This window comes from Sparus aurata, chromosome 17 (genome assembly GCF_900880675.1).
Source record: "Sparus aurata chromosome 17, fSpaAur1.1, whole genome shotgun sequence".
NCBI classification, from domain to species: Eukaryota; Metazoa; Chordata; class Actinopteri; order Spariformes; family Sparidae; genus Sparus; species Sparus aurata.
Window position 1 is genome coordinate 4584781 of NC_044203.1, and position 10362 is coordinate 4595142.

Sequence of the window (10362 nt, forward strand, 5' to 3'; positions counted from 1 at the left end):
AGAGCTGTCAGATTTACACTTGCATCAGACAAAGTGGCCTTTGGGGCTGGGAGGACCTCTGTGGTCACTGGTTTGAGCATGCCATCCAAGTGTTTGAAGTATCCGTTTTGCAGAGGATCCAGCTGTGGATCCTGCAGAGCAATGGCTGCCTGTGCTCATACTCTTGTTTGTACATGGACTCTCAAGATGTGCTACTTCAGAGCTCAAAGTATTGGAGGGAGCTTGTCACTTTCTGCCCTATATTTGCGCAAGAGATGCCATCACAGTTGAGGGATTGCCTTGATGTTGATCTCTTTGGTGAGTAAGCTGCACATACACTATATTGCCAAAAGTATTCACTCACCCATCCAAATAATTGAAATCAGGTGTTCCAATCACTTCCATGGCCACAGGTGTATAAAAGTAAGCACCTAGGCATGCAGACTGTTTCTACAAACAGTTGTGAAAGAATGGGTCGCTCTCAGGAGCTCAGTGAATTCCAGCGTGATACTGTGATAGGATGCCACCTGTGCAACAAGTCCAGTCGTGAAATTTCCTCACCCCTAAATATTCCACAGTCAACTGTCAGTGGTGTTATAATAAAGTGGAAGTGAATGGGAACGACAGCAACTCAGCCACTAAGTGGTAGGCCACGTAAACTGACGGAGCGGGGTCAGCGGATGCTGAGGTCGCTTTCTGCAACTTTCTGCAGAGCCAATCGCTACAGACCTCCAAACTTCATGTGGCCTTCAGATTAGCTCAAGAACAGTGCGTAGAGAGCTTCATGGAATGGGTTTCCATGGCCGAGCAGCTGCATCCAAGCCACACATAAGCAAGTGCAAGTGCAATGCAAAGCGTCGGATGCAGTGGTGTAAAGCACGCAGCCACTGGACTCTAGAGCAGTGGAGACATGTACTCTGAAGTGATGAATCTCGCTTCTCCATCTGGCAATCTGATTGACGAGTCTGGGTTTGGCGATTGCCAGGAGAACGGTACTTGTCTGACTGCATTGTGCCAAGTGCAAAGTTTGGTGGAGGAAGGATTATGGTGTGGGGTTGTTTTTCAGGAGCTGGGCTTGGCCCCTTAGTTCCAGTGAAAGGAACTCTGAATGCTTCAGCATACCAAGAGGAGTTGGACAATTCCAGCTCCAAACTTTGTGGGAACAGTTTGGGGATAGCCCCTTCCTGTTCCAACATGACTGTGCACCAGTGCACAAAGCAGGTCCATAAAGACATGGAGGCGAGAGTTTGGTGTGGATGAACTTGACTGGCCTGCACCTGACCTGACTCAACCCAACAGAACATCTTTGGGATGAATTAGAGCAGACACTGGGAGCCAGGCCTTCCTGTCCAACATCAGTGTGTGACCTCACAAATGTGCTTCTGGAAGAATGGTCAAAAATTCCCATAAACACTCCTAAACCAAGTGGAAAGCCTTCCCAGAAGAGTTGAAGCTGTTATAGCTGTCATTTTTTTTTTTTTTTTTGTAATATATTTTATTGATTTTACAAAAAGACAAACAACGAACCACACAGCACAGATACAGCTAGCCTGCAAAATAAAAATACACTAATTCACATACATGAATTGCACATCATAAAACGTGCCAAAAAAAAAAAAAGGTTTACATGGGGACTATCCTGAGAAAAGTAAAACAGAGAGAAAATAAAGGCATTCTATGACTTATTGGTGAAGGCAAAATATGATCGCCCTTTCTGCAGCAGATCAACAAGATCACCAGGGAGGTAATTCAGCAAAGGTTGCCATACACTATAAAACAAATTGTCATTGCCCTTTAACGTGGCACTGAGGCGTTCCATAGGAAAAACCTTGAATATTTCCCTGTACCACTGTGTGACCGAAGGGGGTTTTTCTTTTATCCATTGAAACAGAACACATCTCCTCGCCAAAAAGGGGAAGTTTACCCATTAATGTTCGCTGTCCTGCAGATAATACAAGCTGCCCCGTAGGTATATTCAGAAGAAATAAGACTGGTTCCAGCTTTACTGTTTTGCGGAAGATTGAGCAGAGCTCCTTAGTGATATTTTTCCAGTATCTGGCTATCAAGGGACACTGCCAAATACAGTGATAGTATGTTCCTACATCTTTTTTACACTTCACACATAGGGGGGAAATCTGGGGATTTATTTTGTTGAGAAAGTGAGGGGTGCGTTGTAGTCTGTGTAGTATCCTATACTGACTTTCTCTGAGTCCATTACAAGTAAACATTTTCTTTACAGATTTAAAAGGCATCTGACCATGCGTTGGCATCAAGGTCCACCTCCAACTCCCTTCCCCATGACTCCGTATACCTGCTGGCAATGACAGGATTCACAGAATATAGTTTTTCATAAAACGGGGAAATACATTTTTTACTGTTCATGACAGCTACATTAAAATTAAGAAGGAAGCTATCAACTGGGCCAACTATTGGTTGGTCTGTTGGGAATATAAGATATGTTTTTACAAAGTGTCTCACCTGGAGGAAACCACAAAAATGATTGTGTGGTATTCTGTATTTAGTCTGAAGCTGTGTGAATGATGAAAAAATTACCATTTTCAAACAAGTCAGCTACAACTCTCAGGTCTCTTGAGTACCAGTCACCGAAAATACTTTTACCTACACCAGGAGGAAAGGCCTTATTTTGAGTTAAAGGTTGTAAAGCTGATGAGAAACCTCCTTTGCCAGTATGCTTAGCAACATCACACCAGGTCTTAAGCGTACTAAGCATGATGACATCATCTTTAACCTCAACAGGAAGTTTACTCATTTCAGTTAAGATAAAGCAGAGGGGGGAGAAAGGGGCAGAACACCAAGCATCCACGTGCGTCTCCTGATGAATAAAATGTTTAAGCCAGCCTGATATTATCCTAGCATGACAGGCCCAATTATAGTAAAGTAAGTTGGGAAGGGCCTGACCTCCCTTATCTATTGGTAATTGTAGGGTCTTCATTTTTAATCTGGGTTTCTTCCCATGCCATATAAAGTTTGAGAGAGATCTTTCGATATCTAATTAGCTCTCCTAGTAATCCTTAGTGGTAACATTTGCATTGGATATAATATTCTGGGGAGTACATTCATCTTTATCAGGCTAATCCTACCCATCCATGACAGAGGGAGGTCAAACCATCTGTTGAGATCACTTTTAACTGCTGCTAGGGTTGGTGTTAAGTTTAATTTATACAGCTCTTTAATATTTGCTGATACTCTGATTCCCAGGTACGTGAAGCCCGCAGGTGACCATCTAAAAGGGAAATTAACCAGTGTTGCCCAGTCTTCAAAGTTACCCAATGGCATAGCTTCCGACTTGCTATAATTAACCCTGTACCCTGAAATCCAACCAAACTGACCAATGACTGATAACAAGATGGGGATAGAACTCTCTGGATTAGTAATAAAACAGCAAAACATCATCAGCGTAGAGTGAAATTTTATATTCATTGTCTCCCAATAAAACCCCAGACATACCATGGTGGCTCCTAATAGTTTCGGCCAGTGGCTCCAGTGCAAGTGCAAATAATAATGGTGAGAGGGGGCAACCTTGTTGTGTGCCTCTACTCAATTAAAAAAAAATCAGAGATGGAGCCATTCACATGAACTCTAGCAATAGGAGATTTATATAGAAGTTTAATCCATTCAATAAAACTTGAGCCTAAGCCAAACCTACAGAGAACATCGAAAAGATACTCCCACTCTACGCAATCAAACGCTTTTTCAGCGTCTAAAGAAACGGCGAGGACCTTTTCCTTTGTACTATGTGAAAATTGTATTATGTTCAGGAGTCTGCGAACATTAGAATAAGAATATCTATTTTTGACAAACCCTGTCTGGTCTGGTTGAACTAAGACAGGTAGCACCTTCTCCAATCTTCTAGCCAGGAGTTTTGATAGTAACTTGCAGTCAACCCCGAGTAAGCTTATCGGTCTGTAGGAAGCACATCGGTCGGGGGGCTTATCTTTCTTTAAAATCAGAGAGATATGGGCCAGATTTAGAGTTGGTGGTAGCGTGCCTCTTTCAAATGATTCAATAAACATGTTGGTCAAAGGTCCCACCACCGACTTTGCCATCTTCTTATAAAATTCGGGGCCGAACCCGTCAGGGCCAGGGGCTTTCCCACTCTGTAAAGATTTGATGGTCTCCAAGACTTCCTGTGCTGTAATTGGTCTACACAAATCATTTTTACATTCTTCGGATAATGTAAGAAGGTTAATTCTATCAAAAAAGAGTTTACTTTGCTCTGAAGTGTTCCTTCATTATTTTACATATAGTTTTAGTTTCAAAGTGTTCTCTATGCCAGATCTGTCCCTAAGTGATGGCATTGCATTAAGCCCTGCACGACCAGGGATGTGATTGGACAAAGCTAAAAAAGCAGGAAATTATACGGACCGTAGCGTGGGGGGGGGGGGGGGGGGGGCTGCTATGTGACGCTGTTACTGTGATGATAAATGACACTTAAATATTGAATCTGTGTCTATAATAACTACACCCTGACATCTGTCTTGGTTCATTTAATTTAACTTAAAATTTGGACAACTGACTGCATAATATATGAATCAGAAACAGAAATGCTTTACAGCAGCTCCCATTCAAAGTCAAGAATATGCAGAAAAATAGTAGTCGTAATAAAATTGATAATAATAATAATAATAACAATAACAACAATAACAATAACAATAACAATAATAAACTATATATATGCTGCATATTTATAATAGAAGTCTACTGCAACTGTACTTTTTTTTTACCATTAAATGTTATTTTATACATTATCATATTTTATAATGTTCTGTCATGGAGTACATCACTTCACTGCTAAAAGAAAAGAAAGCAGCTCACTGCCAGTTGCAGCTTCTTATCTTGATCTGCAGTATTTGTTAATTTTTTGTCATGATTGCTATTATTAGTACTTAGATTATCAAAAATCACAGTTACATGTCAGGATGTGGTTATTATAGACAGATTCAATATTTAACTGTCATGTGTCATCACAGTAACAGTGTTCCATACATTAGCAGCTGTAAACACATAAAAACATAATAAAACACATGTGGTCCCCTCACACTGCACGTGACCACTGACACTGCACGATTTTTTTCTTCGCCTTTTTCACGTATCGTGCTTGCTTTCTGTCAGTCATCACACTGATGATCACCATGACTCCGGTGCAGCAAACTTTCTGTCTTAAAATATGCAGAGGAAAACTCGGGAGAAGCAGCCGCTAGATGTTTCTCTGTCAACCCCAAGAGAGGGAGAGATTGGTGAAAAAATAAAACGGAGCTTCAGCGTCTGTCCGAGGAGGACAGCAACAGGGCCAGGCTGCCTGCTGGAGGGAGGAAGAAGGCTAGAGAGGAGCTTCAGATAAACATGCGGGAATTAGTTATCAGCAAACGGGCACGCCACGAGAGAGTGTCCCGCAAAATGATCAGGGCGATGGAGAAACAAATGTCCACCACCATGAGTGACAGCAGAGATGAGGAGTTTGCAGCGAGTGCTGGTTGGCTGAATCGTTTCCTCCGCCGCACCAACTTCACTGGCAGAAGACAACTATTGCCCAGAGGGATGCCAGAGATTTCACCGAGAAGCTGGAGAAGTTTGTGACACTTTCATCCCGGATTTTTGTGAGTAGGGAATTAAACGCCTGTCCCAAATAAACACCTGGTCTGTTAAAACCTATTGGTGGTTAATGGCGGTCCAGATTCAAATAATCTATGTATATTGCTAAAGAATATTGCTGATTCTGCTTTTTAGGTTAGCAGCTGATCAAGAGCAGATCGTGCCGCTTCTAACCTTTTAAAAACAGATATTGAAGAGGTAGCTTTAAACTCTCTAGTGATGTAATTTGCTGTTCGAGTTCTATTTGTTTTGCTAATGTACTTTTTTTCTTTGCAGCTGTGTACGATATTATGGCACCCCTTAGGAAGGCTTTACCTGTTTCCCATAAAGTTGAAGCAGAGACGTCAGGCGTATCATTTGTAGAAATAAAAAGATCCCACTGTGATTCTAAATATGTTAAAAATGTAGGATTGCTAAGGAGACATGGATCTAGACGCCAGTGTCTGGATGTGGGGTCATAATAAGGTGGTAGAAAATCAATAGTGACTGATGAATGGTCTGATAGGGCATTAATAGATAGGGCGTTTATAGAGCAAGTATTGGTTCTGTCTAGAGCTAATCTTGAAACAAATATACATCAAACAGGCTGAGATCAGAACAGAGCTCCCTTGTGGCTCTAGCCATCTTGGAGAGAGATAGGGCACTAGGTGGACTATGATTGATTTCTGGGGCCAAAACACAATTAAAATCCCCTCCAATTATTACTAGTGAAGGACAAATAGAGGAGATATTGGCCAATAACAGAGAGTAAAAAGAACCGTCAAAGGTGTTGGGGGCATGACTTTATCTAGTTTAAATGCCACATGTTTATTGATAAGTATTGCTACCCCCCTACTCTTAGAGTTAAAAGAAGAAGAGTATATTTGGCCAACCCAATCACGTTTTAATTTTAGATGTTCAGAGTCAGTGAGGTGGGTCTCTTGTAATAATGCCACTTGTACCTTATCCTTTTTGAGCATAGAAAGTATTTTACGTCTCTTCACCACGTCATTAAAACCTTTAACGTTCAGTGTAACAATTTTTATATTACTCATAGTGTAGATTACTTGCCTGGTGATAAAGAAGAATGATACGATTCAGACAGGTATAGCCCATGACAGAACTATGCAATTCACAACCGTTTGGCAAATAGACTGCTGACATAAACAACTCCTACACATGGGGGAACAAGAACCTTCCCCATGCTCACAAAGAAATACAAATATGAAAATAGCATAGCAGTATGAAACTTCAGGAAAAAAACAAAAACAGAGCAAACAGAAAGAGCTACCCAGTGGGTAGTATTACAGGAGCACGTGCTGCCAAAAGGAGTATTCACTTCAGGAGAATAAAACCAGAACACCTCCCATATCTCACCCCCACCCCCACAACTAGGGATGTAACGGTATGAAAATTTAACACCACGGTAATAGTGACCAAAATTATCACGGTTATCGGTATACCGCGGTATTTTTTAAAATGTCTTCAAAATGTTGAAAAAACACTGATAAATTGAAATAATTTCATCAAGATTCATATTTAAATATATTTATTATATATCAAAATAATCCAAATCCAAAACCTTAACAAAACACTGCAAAATCAACATTAAATAATTATAAAAGAATGTAAAAAAAAAAACTGTCATTTGCTTTTTGTGATGAGGGTACATGAGCAGCTGTTTTTGAAACGTGTCCTTTAAAGAGCAACTAAACCCCCAAATCACTTTTTTCTGCTGAAAACCAATGTATTTGGGTATGAAGTAGTGTTGCTGAGTGATTCTGGTCCAACTCTTGACATTTTAGTCGAAGTATTTCAATTTGGCGTATTTTGTAGTAAAAATGTAAGTGTGACTGCCCTCTATGGGTTGAAACCCGGTTATTACAATCGAATTTTCCTATTGGCTGATATGGAGGCAGATGACGTTTTGGAGGCAGCTTTCGTCACGTCCACCACAGTTAGCTCCGCCCCCTCCTATAAAAACTAGCACCTGCCGATCTGGAATCTGTGGCGAGTAGGTTGGATTGAGAGAATTGCGAAAAGAGAGACATAGTGATTATTGAGTAGGTAGTTAGCATAGCATAGATTGTTTTGGGGAGATTTTAGTTATTACGTGTGTTAGTTTATAGTATTTAGTACTTATTTAGCAATTTTAGATTAGTTAGCTTGTTTAGTTTTTTGTATTCTAGTAGTTACTCGTTAGCTAGTTCGTTCGTTTGTCAGGGTGTAGGTTAGCTTTAGCTTGTCTTAGTATTTGTGAGCCAGTGGCCACCATGGGTCGGCAGTGTAGTTTTCCCGGTTGCAATAACGTCTCAGGGCTGCATCGGTTTCCCGCTGACCCAGAAATTGGAAATGGCTGCGGGCATTGCGCCTACCGGACCATGATCTCCCGCCTAGAGCCGGAGTTTGCAATGGTCATTTTTCCCCGGAGTGCTTCTCCAATCTGACAGCGGTGAACATGGGTTCCAGTACCGTGCTCATGCTGAAAAGCAATGCGGTGCCGAACGCTGCTGTCCCGGTGCCGACAGCCGGAGTGACATCACAGCAGCCGATGCTGCTGCCTGCAACTGTCCGACATATTGAGGTGAGTACAAAATAAATATAGCCACCAATGCTAGTGACATGACGTAGCTAACGTGTCTTGCTAACGTGTCTTGCTAACGTGTCTTGCTAAGTCTAAATACATTTATTCAGTCGGTCAGTTTGAGTGCTGTATAGTTTGGTTTGAGTGAATATGGCAAAAAAAACATTGTAACGTTAGCCAAAACTAGATTTGTGAAGCACAATTTTGTTATATTTCAGCCAAAAGAGACCAGGGAGATCGGGTGCCAAACGGAACCAGTCAGCACAAAACATGCTGCTGGACAGGCTAGCATAAAGCCTCCGAGGAGAAGCAAGGGTGAGTCATAATAAAGACCGCACTTTGTATAACGCTAATGCTCTTGGGTGGCTGTGGGACAGGATTCATGTTAAGTCTATGGCGCTTAATGCCGCTTCCTTGTGATTTTTTTTTTTCCGTGAGATCTGTCAGATTAGCTCTGACCACGCCATTCTGCATAATAATTAGCCATGTGCTTCTGTTTATTTGAACAGCGGAGGACTATGATAGACAGATGGAGAGTGCCTCAGAGTAAATTAATTTCTTATAAAAGTGATTTTAAACCCTGTCTTTTATTCGAACAAATAACAGTTGCAGTAGCTGTAAACAAATAAGGTTTCTCTCTGTCTAAATACGGCTGTGTGTCAGGCTTGATTTGTCCGGGTTGCAACGAATAAGTATTTTCATCATAAACGAATCCTGCCTTAGTATATAGTATACGTCAGCTTTTAAATTTTGCTTTAGCTTTGTGCTCAGTGGATATAAACCTTACTGCGGAATCATTTCTTTGTGCACAGCTACTCAGGCCCGACCGCCTAACAGGAGTGTGTCTTGTGACACTGGCATGTTGGTGGCTGATCCTGAGGCTGTAGCCATTCCAGAGGTTCCAGTGGCAAGCTCCACGCCACACAAAAGGACAAGGTATGAGGTGTCAACTGATGACTCCAGCTACCAGCTTGATGTCACCAACAGCACCATGAACCATACAAGGTAAATGGTAAATGGTCTGCATTTTTATAGCGCTTTTCCAGTCTAACGACAGCTCAAAGCGCTGTACAACACATGCCACATTCACCCATTCACACACACATTCATACACTGATGACGGAGGCTGCCATGCAAGGCGCCAACTGCTCATCAGGAGCAATTTGGGGTTCAGTATCTTGCTCAAGGACACTTCGACATGCAACTAGGGGGAGCTGGGATTCGAACTGGTGACCTACTCATCACTAGACGACCCGCTCTACCCACTGAGCCACAGCCGCCCCTAAAGGTAAAGGTAAAGGATTTAGTTCACAAGACTACTGCTGTTTCTATTATATAGAATTATGCTGAATAGACATGCTGTCTTGTATATTTCCAAGACAACTGAGCAAGTTTCGACTGAGCAACAGTTTCCTCGTGTTTGCATCAAATATATTTTTATTTTTATGTTATTGAATTGCACTGCATTCAACTACGTCAGCAGTTATGTTAATGAGTATTAAACTACTATGCTGAAGTTGCTTTTGTCAACATATAATACTACATATTATCCATTCATACCTACCTTTGAATAATGCCTGAGATACAATAAGGCAAAATTTTAAATGTCTGTACATGCTATTCCTCAACATAACTTCTACTTTTGGATCACATGTTGTGTAATTAACCAGCATTTTGTTAAAGTTGTATGAATATTTACTCTAATAATAATAATAATACAGTCTTTTACTACTCATATTTTTTCTCTTCTACTTAGTAATTCTGATGACATGGCACCCCATGCAGTGACCAAGTACATTGTCCATGAAGACAAATTGATGGAGCTGTTCAAAAGATGTCCAGTGTGCACCCGGAGCTGTGAGATCAGAAAGAATGTCATTGGGACACTTCTGCAAGTAAAGCAGAGCTGTTTACATTGTGACTATGTTCACCATTGGTCCAGCCAGCCAATGGTGAACAATATACCAGCTGGGAATCTTCAGCTGTGTGCAGCAGTCCTGTTCACAGGTTCATCATTTGTTCAAATTTCAAAGGTAAGACAGGAACAAATTTGTAATGACAGGTACTTTTACATTACTTGATTACAAGTATTTCATCACATCATGTTGTTTTTTTCTTGTAGTTCATGGATGCTTTCAAGATCCAGGGCATCTCAGAAACAACATTCCACAAACATCAGTCAAAACTCCTTTTCCCTACCATCTACT